Source organism: Scyliorhinus canicula, chromosome 1, assembly GCF_902713615.1.
Source record: "Scyliorhinus canicula chromosome 1, sScyCan1.1, whole genome shotgun sequence".
In the NCBI taxonomy this organism is placed as follows: domain Eukaryota; kingdom Metazoa; phylum Chordata; class Chondrichthyes; order Carcharhiniformes; family Scyliorhinidae; genus Scyliorhinus; species Scyliorhinus canicula.
The window spans coordinates 208,864,304-208,878,271 of NC_052146.1; the positions used below are offsets into that span (position 1 = coordinate 208,864,304).

The following is a 13,968-nucleotide window of genomic DNA, read 5'->3' on the forward strand; positions in this document are numbered from 1 at the left end:
CCACTTAAGCAGCAGACATATGGGAACACCACCACCTACAAGTTCCCCTCCAAGCCACTCACCATCCTGACTTGGAAATCATCGTTCCTTCACTCTCACCAAATTTGACGAGGTTCTAAAATCCTCTGGATTCCAGTAAAACAATAATTATTTTCTCTGTGGTCTTTGCCCTGTAAAATATGTATATCTCTCTTTTACTGAAAGATAGCACAGGGGGTCATGTAGCAACCACCCTTTCCATATTTTGAGTGTGCAAATAAACTAACCCTCTGAGTTTATCCTATCTCGAGTTTGCTGTGGGATTATTAATTTAAGATGGATCACACCAAAACTGGAGCGTTGGTGAAATACGGAACTATTTATAAAAGGGGGAAGAAAGCAATCAAATACACCTTTCAGATAACGGATGGGTGGCAGGGGGTGAAATCAGGGCTGTTTAAATTAACCCCCTCCTGTCTCTGTAACAGGCGTACAGGGCGGGATTCTCCATTTCTGAGACGGTGTTGACGACAATGCAGAATTTGTGGACTTTCATGACAGCAAAACTGCCGCCACACCTGGACCGATTCCGTTATTGTTAAGAGGCTAACACGGGCGCCACGTGGAACACAGTCAATTCCAATGAAAAACAGGGCGGGATTCGCTGGGTCCGTGATTGGCACTCGGGAGGCTGACAAGCCGCATATACACATAACAATCCACACACACACTCATCCCAGCCAATGAGATAGCATTGGTCGTGCTGGAGCACACCTGTATAACTGCTGGGTTGGCTGGTGCTAGGGGGCACCTTGGAGGGGGGGGAGGGGGGTTGGCCTGGGGGGGTCACACATACGACCCGTGGCCCGAAATTCACAGTGGGCTGTTAGCGGCGAGTGTAGCTGCATGGCTGCCTTGCCGGCTGCAGCAATTGTGTTCTGTGACCGTCCCCCCGACCCCACAGCCCACCTCCTGGTCACCCCCGCTCGCCCGCTACTTCCCCCGACCCTGGCAGAAGCCCCCCCCAGCGAGCGGCACAACTGTCAGCAAACTATGGCGATGTTGGACACTCTCCGTACCCCCTCTCTCTCGATTCTTAAAAGTGCAAGTGAATCGCGCCATCAGGGACTACCCTATCGGAGGCGGAGAATCACAGACTCTCCGGAGAATACCGGGTCAGGCCCCCTAATGATATACAAACGGTGTTTACTGTACGTGCGTTCCAGTACACAATGACGCCACTGTCGAGGTGACGGACAATTGCGATTTGGAGTCAAATCGGTACCCACCGTGATTTTGGCGTCAGAACCTATTTTCTGCCCAATCGATTTCCACGTCAGCTAATGGAGAACCCCGCCCACAATCCTTGAAAATATCTTCAATGATGCCTTTACAACCATCAGACAATAAGACATGGGAGCAGAATTAGGCCACTCGGCCCATCGAGTCTGCTCTGCCATTCAATCATGGCTGATATTTTTTTTCCTGCCTTCTCATAACCCCTGATCCCCTCATTGCAACGAAATAAGGGGATGAATGAACCTACGCAGATTGTGCTCCCTTTTTCGATTGGGGCAGGTCCGGCTTTGAACAAAAAGTTTTTTCTTCCTCAAAACGGTCCGGGAGATTTGACTTGAGGCGAGCGTAACCTCAGTTTAAAACCCCGCGATCTGTTGCGCTGGAGCGGCCAAATTCAGTCAGACTGCGCTGGGCGGGAAACCCAGCGCAAACTCGGGGTGTCATGTTCTTGTTTAATTATTTCAATTTCATAAGTTCCATCTTGTTTGTGTGAGTGTTTTGGCCCGGTGGCTGTGCGTTGAGTGAGACTGGGGCAAACGCAGTGAGTGAAAGGCATGCAGGAGTACTGCAATGCTGACACACACATGCACTCTCTGCATGTTTCACATATTCGACTGGCGATTTGAGCGAGGGACATGATTCAGCTCTCTGCACTCTGGTAACCAATTCAGAAAGAGCGGTGGGGGCCGGTGATGGGGGCTGCAGATGCCCCGTCTCCACACAATAGAAGCTACCACGTCCCTTCTGGTCGCTTGCAAGAGGTGTTCCTGCCCTGAATCTCTCTGGGAGGTGTCTCTCTCTCTTCCCCCCCCCCCCCACTTGAAAAGCTCTTCCCGGCTTTTTAATCCAGCTTCAGGATGCTGAGAGTTGCGACTGGACATTTCGATCACTGACGCCCCACCCCCCTCTGTTCCTGGGGGTTAATTCCTGGTGTGTGGGGGGAGAAAGCATTGAGGGGTCCTGATCCCACCGCTCGACATCGGAGCAAGGTCAGTGATACACAACAAAAGAGGGGAGGGGGTAGCAGCGGCTGGTGGGGCAGAAGGGGGAGGGGGTGGAGGCCTCCGTCCTGGGGGTTCAGGATCACATCCACAGCAGTAGTACACAGCAGTAGTTTTTGGGGGGCGGGGGGCAAGTCAGGGGGCGGTGAAATTTACGCTCTGGTAATTATCCTTCGTTGTACCTTTGTTTGAAATTTGACGGTGCAGTTTTTGTTTGGAACAAAGTTTTACAGGCGAGGTGCTGGTGTTGCAACTTTATCCGGCTTTGTTCAAAAATCGACCCGCAAGAGCTCACATCTTCGGGTTTCCCAAAGTTTCCTGTTCCATTTCCCTTCCCTTTTCTGTTTTTGCTCCGCTCTGGGTGTTTCCCAACAGTCCTGAGCAGAGTTAATTCCTGGAACACCCTGTTGTGTTCAGTTAATGGTACTGCCTGCAGTTCCATCACTCTCTGTGGCGCCTGGTTGAAATCACAGGAGAAAGAGCTGTCGGTTGGAAGATAAGCAGAGGCAGGGGGACACAATGGGACCTTGTTTTCCACCAGTTCCACTCTTTCTGAGCAACATCAGGGGTTCTGATAAATTTGGCTCAATGGAGGAAGGGGAAGTGGGAGGGTGGAGAATCATTAACTGGGTGGTTCGAGTTGGACTGAAAAAGTTGGGGCGCAGTGGAGTTTATTCAAAAGCGGTAGTTTGCAAACCTAAAGTGAATTAAGAAATTGCAGCATCTTAGTTCAATACCATGATTTTTAAATCATTATGTAGGTTGTTTACAACTCCTACTATGTTGCAGCCACATTTGCAAATGCATATTGCTGAAAAGAGACACATGTTGAAGCTTTTCACCCTGCACTGTTCGGACAAACACAAGAATACCAAATTTCAGTGCAGCACAACAATTTATGTGACAGGAGAAAATGGTGCTGATTGGCGGGCAGTTTGGTTTGACTTGGACTAATTTAGATGGGAATGTCACGGAGCCTTTCATCAGCCTGCAGTATTTAACTTTCAGACATCATTAAAATTATGGCTAAATTGATAAACAGCCACTGTTGAGTTTGAATAAAATATTTCCAATCCAGTATACCACTGCACTTGGTAGTCACTGTACTGGAAAATGATACAGCAGTTTATTGAAGGCACAAGTTTACAAAAATTAAGATAATCTGTAGCTGGGCTACTCAGCACCAGACATGTTTGTTGCTCAGTAGTTAGACAGTAATAAGGGGCAATCAGAGAGGAGCGTAAGATAGATCCTGACTTGGAACAATTTTGACCACTCCTTCACTGTTGCTTGGTCGAAATCCTGGAACTCCCTCCCTGACAGCACTGTGGGTGTGCCTACATCACATGGATTGCAGCGGTTCAAGAAGATGGCTCAGCACCACCACCTTCTGAAGGCCAATTAAGAATGGGCAATAAATGTTGAGCTTGTTATCACCTCCCAAGGTGAATAAAAACAAGATATATATACTTGAACTATAAAGCAGGTCCTATACCTAGAGTACTGTGGATAGTTTTGGTCTCCTTACTTAAGGAAGGATATACTTGCATTGGAAGCAGTTCAGAGAAGGTTCACTGGATAATCCCTGAGTTGAAGGGGCTTGTTTTATGAGGAAAGGATGAGCAGGTTGGGCCTGTACTCATTGGAGTTCTGAAGAATGAGGAGCTCTCCTCTGACATGGTCTCCTGGGAGGCTGGAGAGGGGGCCCCCTAGGATGGGCCGGCGCTGTCGGCTGGAGGACCTGCAGGAGAATGGACATGTGGCCAGTGGGAGGGATGGGTCAGTCAGTAAGACAATAAAAACTCACGTTTGACAGGTCCTCTGGGTATAGCCTGATGGTTTCTCACCTCTGCAGCGTCCGCCAGCCTCCGCGTTGGTGACCGCTCTGTCCTTGGCCACCCCAGTCACCTCCAGGGCATGCTCCTTGAAGCTGGGGAGGATTTGTGTGTCGGCGCGCCACCGCCAGTCTGGGACCTCTCCCAACAGTTGTGGGCGAACTTTTCCTGAGGAGTCACAGAGAGGGCATTGTTAGCCACATGTGTGTTCATAATGGTGGGGGTGGGTATGAAGGAGGGGTTGGGGTGGTTGAGGGGGGAATGTGATACAATGTAGGTTCCAACCCCTTAGGGGGTCGTAACAGAGGGAGAAACCTCACAGCAATGTTTTCCAGGGGAAATTAAACAGTAACAAATAAACTCTCCTCGTAATAATCCTTACTAGCCAGTCAAGCTTTGCCATGTAATCTCAACACTTGGCAACAGACAGAACCTAATTGAAGTAGAAGAATCACCTAATACTCAAACTAAAATACTACCAACTTGCAGCAGTTACTTTACATCATTCGAGCCCGCCCCAGTTTGCCCTTTTGTTGTCAATTCAAAATAAGGGCAAGTTGTTCTGTTGAATCCATTGTGCAGTTTTTTTTTTAAATAAACAGACTTTGGAGCTGGAGAAGTGTTTGTGTTGGACACTGTAGCCACAATACGGGGCCCCTTTAAGGTGCCTGGCAATGTGCATCCTGCTATTTTAGGGACTTCCTGTTTTTAGTTCTGTTGCAAACAAGTACCATGCAGCAATTCTTGTGTGAGACAAAGGATCAGGAGCCAATTGGCAAGTACATTTTGCACCTCATAATCGGGCCGTCATATTCCAGTCCTTTGTTCACCAAATGTTGGGAGTGCAGTGAGGTGTACTGCTATAAGATCTCATTTTAAATACAGACTTGAATTCTAATAGTACAGATAAAATTAGGATGTATGCATGCTGTAGTAATCCACGGGAGGCAGGAGTTCCGTCACCACACCAATATTTATTTACAATAACGATATTACAGGAGCAGCTACAAACAGTGCTGCCAGCAGTCCAGTCAACTTAAGACTGGCTCACAAAGCCTACACAGGTGATTATATGGGCCCCCTCAATGAGCTATCATTGAGGGAGCTCATACTCCAATTGGCCAACCAATAAAGCCAATTGGAGTTCATTCCACCCCCCCCCCCCCCCAAGGTCCGAGGAATTCCTGCCAGCTGGTATTCCTCTGAGCTTCTTCCTGCTCCTCATGTCTGGGTCTGTCACCTCTGTGTCGTCCGCCGGGTCGTTCTCCGAAGTGGGCGGGGTGTACCTTATAGGTGCCCGTCTTTTCTTTCACGATCTCCTTGGAAGTTGTTTCTCCTCCTCGGGGAGAGGTGTCGCGGCGACCTCGTCGAGTGTGTCCATCTCCGACTCTGATGACTGGATGACGGGGTCTGGAGAAATTGCCCTGGGCTGGGGTGTGGGTATCCTTTCCGTCTGGGCTATCCCAACTTGAGGCGGTCCCGCTGCACCTGCCTCCAGGTGTGGTTCCGCTGCCCTTATTTGGTCTAGGTGTTTCTTCAGCACCTTACCTCCTATTGCAACCTCATAGGATATGGGCCCTGTTTGGGACTCTACCGTGCCTTTGACCCACATTGGTCCATTCCCATAATTCTTGAACCAAACCGGTGGCCCCATCTGGAAATGTCTCTGCTGCCGACTATTATCATGCCCCCTGCGTTGGGCCTCCTGTTGTTTCTCCACTTTCCCCGTTAAATTTGGGAAAAGGAGACTCAGCCTCGTTCGCAGTCGCCTTCCCATTAAAAGTTCAGCTGGCGGTATGCCCGTTGTGGAATGCGGTGTGGTCCTGCAATCAAACAGCCGGCGGGAGAGCTTTGTGTCTATTGACGCTGCCGGCTGCTTCTTGAGTCCCGCTTTAAGTGTCTGGACCGCTCTCTCTGCCAGGCCGTTGGTCGCGGGATGGTAAGGGGCCGTTTTGATGTGACGGCCTCCGTTTTCCTTCAGGAATTTTCCAAATTCCCCACTTGTGAATGCCGTTCCGTTGTCCGACACCAATACCTCCGGAAGTCCATGTGTTGCAAACGAGGCCCTGAGCTTTTCAATTGTCGATGCTGTGCTTGCCGTGTTTACCCGGTGGACGTCCATTTGGAGTGGGCGTCCACTATCACCAAAAACATTGAGCCCATGAAAGGGCCAGCGTGGTCAATATGCAGGTGGGTCCACGGTCTGCCTGTCCATTCCCACGGGTGCAATGGCGCAGCTGGTGGCACTCTTTGCCCCTGTTGGCACTCCTGGCACCGACGTACCAAGGCTGCTATGTCTGTGTCCAAACCTGTCCACCAAACGTAGCTTCGAGCTAGCATCTTCATTTTAGACACCCCTGGGTGTCTGTGATGTAACTCGGTTAAGATTGCCTGACGGCCCTGAGCTGGGACGATTACCCGGGCTCCCCATAATAGGATACCGTCTTCTACGGTTATTTGGTCCCTTCTGCTCCAGTATGGGTGCATCTGGGGCTCCACTGGTCTTTCCAGTTCCCCTGTTAGCAGTAAATGCTTCATCTTGGCTAAAACTGGGTCTTTTTGCGTCCACAACCGAATATGTTGTGTGTCTACTGGTAGGGTGTCCAAAAAAGTTAGAGTCATTACTGTCTCCTCTACTTTTGGTATTAGCGGCGGAGTGTCCGGGAGGGGAAGTCTCCTCAAAGCATCTGCATGTGCTACTCGCGTTCCTGGTCTGTGCTCCAGAACGTATCAATACGCCGCCAGTAGCAATGCCCAGCGTTGGATTCTAGCTGATGCAATCAGGGGTATTGACTTGTCTTCTTTTAATAACCCTAATAACGGCTTATGGTCCGTCACTATGGTGAATTTCCGCCCGTACAGATACTGGTGAAATTCTTTTTACTGCGAATATCACCGCCAGTCCTTCCTTCTCGATTTGGGCGTACTTCCTCTCAGCTATCGCCAAGGTCCTCGAAGCATAGGCTATTGGCCGTTCTTCCCCATTCCTTCCTCTATGGGCTAAGACGGCTCCTACCCCGTAGGGGGATGCATCACAAGTGACCACCAACTCCTTCCTTGGGTCATAATGCTCTAGGACATTTTCGGATGACAGCTGTTCCTTAATGTCCCTAAATGCTCGGTTTTGGCGGGCGGACCATTTCCATTCTTGCCCCTTTTTTAGTAGCTGGTGGAGGGGTTCCAGGATGGACGCCCTATTTTCAATACATTTTCCATAATAGGTTACCAACCCTAGAAATGATCGTAACTCCTGGACCGTGGTGGGAGCTGGGGCTTCTTTTATTGCCCTTACTCTGTCTTCTAATGGATGTAAGCCTGACTCGTCTACTTTATATCCCAGGTACGTCACTTGTGGGGCCAGAAAAACACATTTTTCCCTTTTTAGCCGTACGCCTGCCTTTGCGAAACGCCTGAGCACTTCCTCCAGTTTCCTTAAGTGTTCCCTGTATAATAAATTGCCACCTGCGGTAGTCCCTGCAGAATATTTTCCATCGTACGCTGGAATATAGCGCAGGCTGATGACACTCCAAAAGGTAGCCTAGTATAACGAAAAAGGCCCTTCAGGGTGTTGATCGTAGCGAACTTCTGGGAGCCCTTGTACAGTTTTAACTGCAGGTAGGCGTGGCTCATGTCTAGGTTCGTAAACAAAAGCCCACCTGCCAATTTGGCATATAGGTCGTCTATTTTCGGGATTGGGTATTTGTCCAGCAGTGCGTATTTGTTTACTGTCTGTTTGAAATCTCCACAGAGACGTATTGAGCCATCTGGCTTCAAAATTGGTACCACCGGCGCTGCCCATTTAGAGAACTGTATTGGTCTGATAATACCGTCGCGCTGTAACCTTTCTATTTCGTCATCTACTTTCTTCCTTAATGCAAAAGGTACCGGCCTGGCCTTACAAAATTTCGGAAGGGCTTCTGGGTCCACGTGCAAAGTTGCTTTGGCGCCTATGATTTCCCCCAAACCTTCCTGGAAGACCTCCGGGTATTTTTGGAGTATTCCACTCAACTGCCCGCTTCCACTCTGGAAAATTTTCATCCAATCTAATTTTAGGTCTTTCAGCCAGTTCCGTCCAATTATTCTCGGTCCGGAACCCTCTACTATCGTCAACGGTAATCTGAGCAATTGCTTCTTATATTCCACAGGTACATGAGTCGTGCCTAGAACTTCCAGGGGTTCCCCCGTGTAGGTTTTAAGTTTTGTCGATGTTTTTGTTAGGGTTAGTGGCTGGAGTCCATCTTTGATTTTTCTAAATGCTGCCACTCCCATTACTGATACGGCCGCACCCGTGTCTATTTCCATTATTGTCGGCCGCCCGTTCACCCGTGGGGTAATCCTAATGGGTTCTGCTTTCTTCGTTGTAATATTATATAATTGTTCCCCTTCGGAGGAGGATGGGGCATCTAGGTTGTGTACTTCCCTGCGTCCCCACCTGCTATTCCTCTTTTGCCACCTCCTTCTAGGGTTTCTGTCGTTGTTACCCCACTCTGTCTGGTGCCAGAAACGGTCCTTCCCTGTTGGGGGAGCCTCAGCCGGTACTTCCCTCTGTCTCCAGTTAGTCCTAGCAGACTTGGGGGCAGTTCTGGGGTTTTCCTTTTTCCCTCTATTCCTCAGGGTTTTCCTGAGAGCGGCTATCTGGTAGCAGGACCCGTTGTGGTAGTCCCTCTCACAGGTATCCACCTCCATTGGCGTACCCTGTAGTTCCTGCGCCCCACTTGCTGCCTTTTCTAGGGACAGTGCGAGCTGTAACGCCTGCCTGCAGTCTAGCTCCGTTTCCGCCAACAGGCGTTTCTGTATTGTGAGGTCGTTTATACCACACACTAACCGGTCCCGAAGCATTTCATTTAGCGTCGGGCCGAACTCACATTTTTCCGCCAGCCTTCTCGGGCGGGTCAAGAAATTTGCGACTGACTCCCTGTCTTCCCGCTTCGCTGTGTATCTGTACCTACGCAAAATGAGGGGTGGTTTTGGGTCGTAGTGCTCTTTCACCAATTCCGTTATTTCTTGGAAAGTTTTCGTGTCCGGCGCATCGGGATAAGTCAGACTACGTATAATGGCGAAAGCGGAGGGTCCGCACGCCGACAGCAGGATAAGCCATCTCCTTTCGTCCGTCAGTATATAATTTGCCCGGAAGAAGTAACACATTCTCTCCACATACTGGGACCAGTCCTCAATAGCCAGGTCAAATGCCTCTAACCTCCCAAAAAAGGCATTTTTAAAATGGCAAGGCTTACCCTCCGATTGCAGCAGCTGGTCTCCGCAAAATTCGTAGTTTACCTCGTCGCCACTGTAGTAATCCACGGGAGGCAGGAGTTCCGTCACTACACCAATATTTATTTACAATAACAATATTACAGGAGCAGCTACAAACAGTGCTGCTAGCAGTCCAGTCAACTTAAGACTGCTCACAAAGCCTACACAGGTGATTATATGGACCCCCTCAATGAGCTATCATTGAGGGAGCTCATACTCCAATTGGCCAACCAATAAAGCCAATTGGAGTTCATTACACAAGCTAAAGATTCTGCTGGTCCATGGTTTGCTACCACTTTGCAGTTCTAATACTGATTGAGGGGTAGGGGTAGGGTATGAAATGTCAGATGAGATTCAAGCACAAACTACACTGAGATTGTAAACCAGGGCTTCTTAATTCCACAGGCATCAAACCTTCATACACGTTCATGGAAAACTTAGTTTAATGAACAAACTATTTACGATGGATATTAACGGCCAATGTGCCAGATCCGTTCATGGATGACACCAATGTTGGTGGAGTGGCAGATAGTGTTGAGGACTGTCAGAGGATAAAGCAGGACATAGATAGGTTGGAGACTTGGGCAGAGAAATAGCATATAGAGTTTAATCCGGACAAATGTGAGGTAATGCATTTTGGTAGGTCTAACATAGAGGGGAAATATACTGTAAATGGCAAAACTCTTAGGAATATAAAAAATCAGAGAGATCTGGGCATGCAAGTCTACAGATCTTTGAAGGTGGCAACATAAGTGGACAAGGTAGTCAAGAAAGCATACGGAAGGGCAGCACGGTGGCCTAGTGGTTAGCACAGCTGCCTCACGGTCCTGAGGTCCCAGGTTCGATCCCGGCTCTGGGTCACTGTCCGTGTGCAGTTTGCACATTCTCCCTGTGTCTGCGTGGGTTTCGCCCCCACAACCCAAAAATGTGCAGAATAGGTGGATTGGCCACGCTAAATTGCCCCTTAATTGGAAAAAATAATTGGGTAATCAAACTTTATTTAAAAAAAAGAAGAAAGCATACGGAATGCTTGCCTTCATTGGATGGGGCATCGAGTATAAAAACTGGCAAGTCATGCTACAGTTGTATAGAACCTTGGTACGGCCGCACTTGGAAAATTGCGCACAATTCTGGTCGCCACACTACCAGAAGGATGTGGAGGCTTTGGAGAGGGTGCAGAGGAGGTTTACCAGGTTGTTACCTGGTCTGGAGGGTGTTAACTTTGTGGAGAGGCTGAATAGACTCGGACTGTTTTCATTAGAAAAACGGAGGTTGAGGGGTACCCTGATAGAGGTCTTCAAGATTATGAGGGGCATGGATAGAGTGGATGGACAGGCACTCTTTCCCAGTGTGGAGGGGGCAGTCACCAGGGGGCATAGCTTTAAGGTCCGTGGGGCAAAGTTTAGAGGAGGCGGGTTTTTTACGCAGAGGGTGGTGAGTGCCTGGAACGCATTGCCAGGGGAGGTTGTGGAAGCAGATACATTAACAGTGTTCAAAAGGCATCTTCACAAACATATGGATAGGATGGGTATAGAGGGATACGGCACAAGGAAGTGCTGAGGGTTTTGGCAAAGGTTGGTATCACGACCGGTACTGGCTTGGAGGGCCGAAGGGCCTGTTCTTGTGCTGTATTGTTCTTTGTTCTATTCATCCCCGGATACCATTGAGAACTCCACTCCTGATCTCTAATTAGCTGGGTAGCTGAGTTCAGTTGGGGAAGCTATGCCTGCTAATTTCCTGACACTGTGTGATCCAGATTACCTTCTCTCCCAGGCATGAAGGGGACCACTAACATCTCATGGTCTCTCGAACTCCGGGGTGCAGTTCAGGCTGTCCGCCTAGGTCTTCAGCAACTGTTCTCCCAATCTGCTTCAACTAGCCGGCACCCTAGCTACTGTCAGAGGCCTTGGTCTTCCATATTCATAGCTGGGACTCCTCACTGCAACAACTCATCATCTCAAACCTCTGCTCCGGCTCCTTGCTTCTTTCTCTATTTTCCACATATATATATATATATCTCTTTCCACAAGGTTTCTGGTACCTCCTTTAGTCTGGGCTCAGGCGCCAGCCCTAGCTTGCCAAGGACTTCCACTGTTGTCCTGAGGGGGATACCCCAGGGTTGACCAAACCACCTCCGCTGGCAGGGACCTTGTGTCCTGCAGGGAATGCCCCGCATCTGAACTCGCTCCGAAGTTGTAAGTCAGGACACTAGGGTCCTGCTCACTAACCCTGATACGATACATTGACCTTGGATAATGAGTTGTATCAAACTATACTCGTGTTTTCCGAAAATCAGATAACATTTCTCAAAGGACTTGTACGTATCAATAGAAATTCAATTTGATGGCGGCACAGTGGTTCGTTAGCACTGCTGCCTCACGGTGCTGACGACCCGGGTTTGATCCCGGCCCCGGATCACTGTCCGTGTGGAGTTTGCACATTCTCCCTGTGTCTGCGTGGGCCGCACACTCACAACCCAAAGATGTGCAGTGTAGGCTGATTGGCCATGCTAAGTTACCCCTGAACTGGAAAAAAATGATTGGATTCTCTAAATTAATTTTAAAAACAGAAGTTCAATTTGAAATTTGTTGATGGTGCGGCATTATTTAAGATGAGCAGGACAGAGAAACTCCAGATAAATACAGACTTAGCATCAGTTGTGGGGAACCAGAAGTATCTGTCATAGGAATAGAATGATTGAGTACTTGAACAAATATGAGCTAATCAAAGAGAATCAGAATGTTGAGGAAAAATCATGAGTCGCTAATTTAGTTAAATTTTTTGAGCAAATCACTAAGAAAATAAGGGAGTGCCTGTGGATATTATCGATATATCTTTTTAAAAATACATTTAGAGTATCCAATTCATTTTTTCCAATTAAGGGACAAGGGCAGCAGGGTAGCATGGTGGTTAGCATAAATGCTTCACAGCTCCAGGGTCCCAGGTTTGATTCCAGGCTGGGTCACTGTCTGTGTGGAGTCTGCACGTCCTCCCCCTGTGTGTGTGGGTTTCCTCCGGGTGCTCCGGTTTCCTCCCACAGTCCAAAGATGTGCGGGTTAGGTGGATTGGCCATGCTAAATTGCCCGTAGTGTCTTACAAAAAGTAAGGTTAAGGGGGGGTTGTTGGGTTACGGGTATAGGGTGGATACGTGGGTTTGAGTAGAGTGATCATGGCTCGGCACAACATTGAGGGCCGAAGGGCCTGTTCTGTGCTGTACTGTTCTATGTTCTATGTTCTTAGCGTGGTCAATCCACCTAGCCTAAACATCTTTTGGATTGTGAGGGCGAAACCCACGCAAACAGCTCGCTTGACCAGCACGCCATCCACTGTGAATGCGTCTCTAATTCACTTGTCTCTCAGTCCGGAAGAAACGGTCTCGAACACGTCCGTACTTCAGAATATTCTTTATTACGATCGAGGCTGCTCTCTAGGTATTCCGGAGAACCACCTCGGAGAGTGCCAAAGTATTGCTCAAAACATCCTTTTTTAATATGTATTATTAGGGGGCTGTCCCTTACATTCACTTGATCTTGCCCCCATTACAAAACATAAACTTGTTTTTGCCATAGATCCAATACATGATTAACTTGTTATTGCCATAGTTTCGATACATGATTTTACAGACTTTGAGGTTATCTATCGGCACATGAGTATATAGCAGTCTTAGCTTAAACAGCAGGTGTGTAGCCATAGTTGCAAGCGGCTCCCACATTTCATATTCCGTCATCCGGCCATCTTCCTTGTTTCTCAAGGCTATTCGGCTTACAGTCATGAGTCGGCTCACAAATTCAGATATCAACTCCCTTATCTCAACAAGTTCATCCTCCTTCAGTGGCTTCAATAACAAACTCCTCTACTGGTGATTTTCCACTAATGTATCCTATTCATTTTGGCTCGTTCTAGCTATTAACCCTTGCTTCACATCCTCACCACCATCATAAAAACTCACTTCCTCCACCACCAATGCACAGTGGCAACAGTGTGTACCATCTACATGATGCACTGAGCATCTCACCAATGTTCCTTTGACAGCACCTTCCAAACTAGCGACCTCTACCACCTAGAAGGGTAAGGACAGCAGATGCATGGTAACACCACAATTGGAAATTTCCCTCCAAGCCACACACCATCCCGATTTCAAATGATATTGTGGTTCCTTCATTGCCATTGGGTCAAAACCCTGGAACTCCCTCCCTGACAGCTCTGTGGGTGTACCTCACCACATGGACTGCAGCGGTTCAAGAAGGCGAATCACCATCACCTTCTCAAGGGCAAATAAGGATGGGCAATAACTGGCTGATCCTGATATTTTAACCCTGTGCCCTTTACATTGAGAACTGTAGCTTTAGCACTGATTTCTATCGGAGTGACCCATGTTACAAATGTGACTGCTCACTGCTTATCAGCAAGATATTCTAGTGGTATTCAAGGTATTCAGCTTGGACAAAGAGTCATCCAGGCTTGAAACGTTAGCTCCCTTCTCTCTCCACAGATACTGTCAGACCTGCTGTATTTTCTGTTTTTTTGTATTCTAATGATCTTGATTGAATTTCGACAATTGGTTGCAAATTGAGTATAATTACATTTTTTATAAGAATTGC

The 13,968-nt window shown here is 48.3% G+C and overlaps 1 protein-coding gene across 1 annotated transcript in view; it reads left to right on the plus strand.

Annotated features, from left to right (window-relative positions):
• The first annotated feature begins 1,954 nt into the window (after positions 1-1,954).
• Positions 1,955-13,968, plus strand: part of LOC119971358 (BTB/POZ domain-containing protein 3) — a 77,460-nt gene continuing 65,446 nt past the window's right edge. Inside the window, exon 1 of the mRNA XM_038806798.1 lies at positions 1,955-2,267. The gene's annotated coding sequence lies outside the window, so the exon portion shown is untranslated. The remainder of the gene's footprint in view (positions 2,268-13,968) is intronic.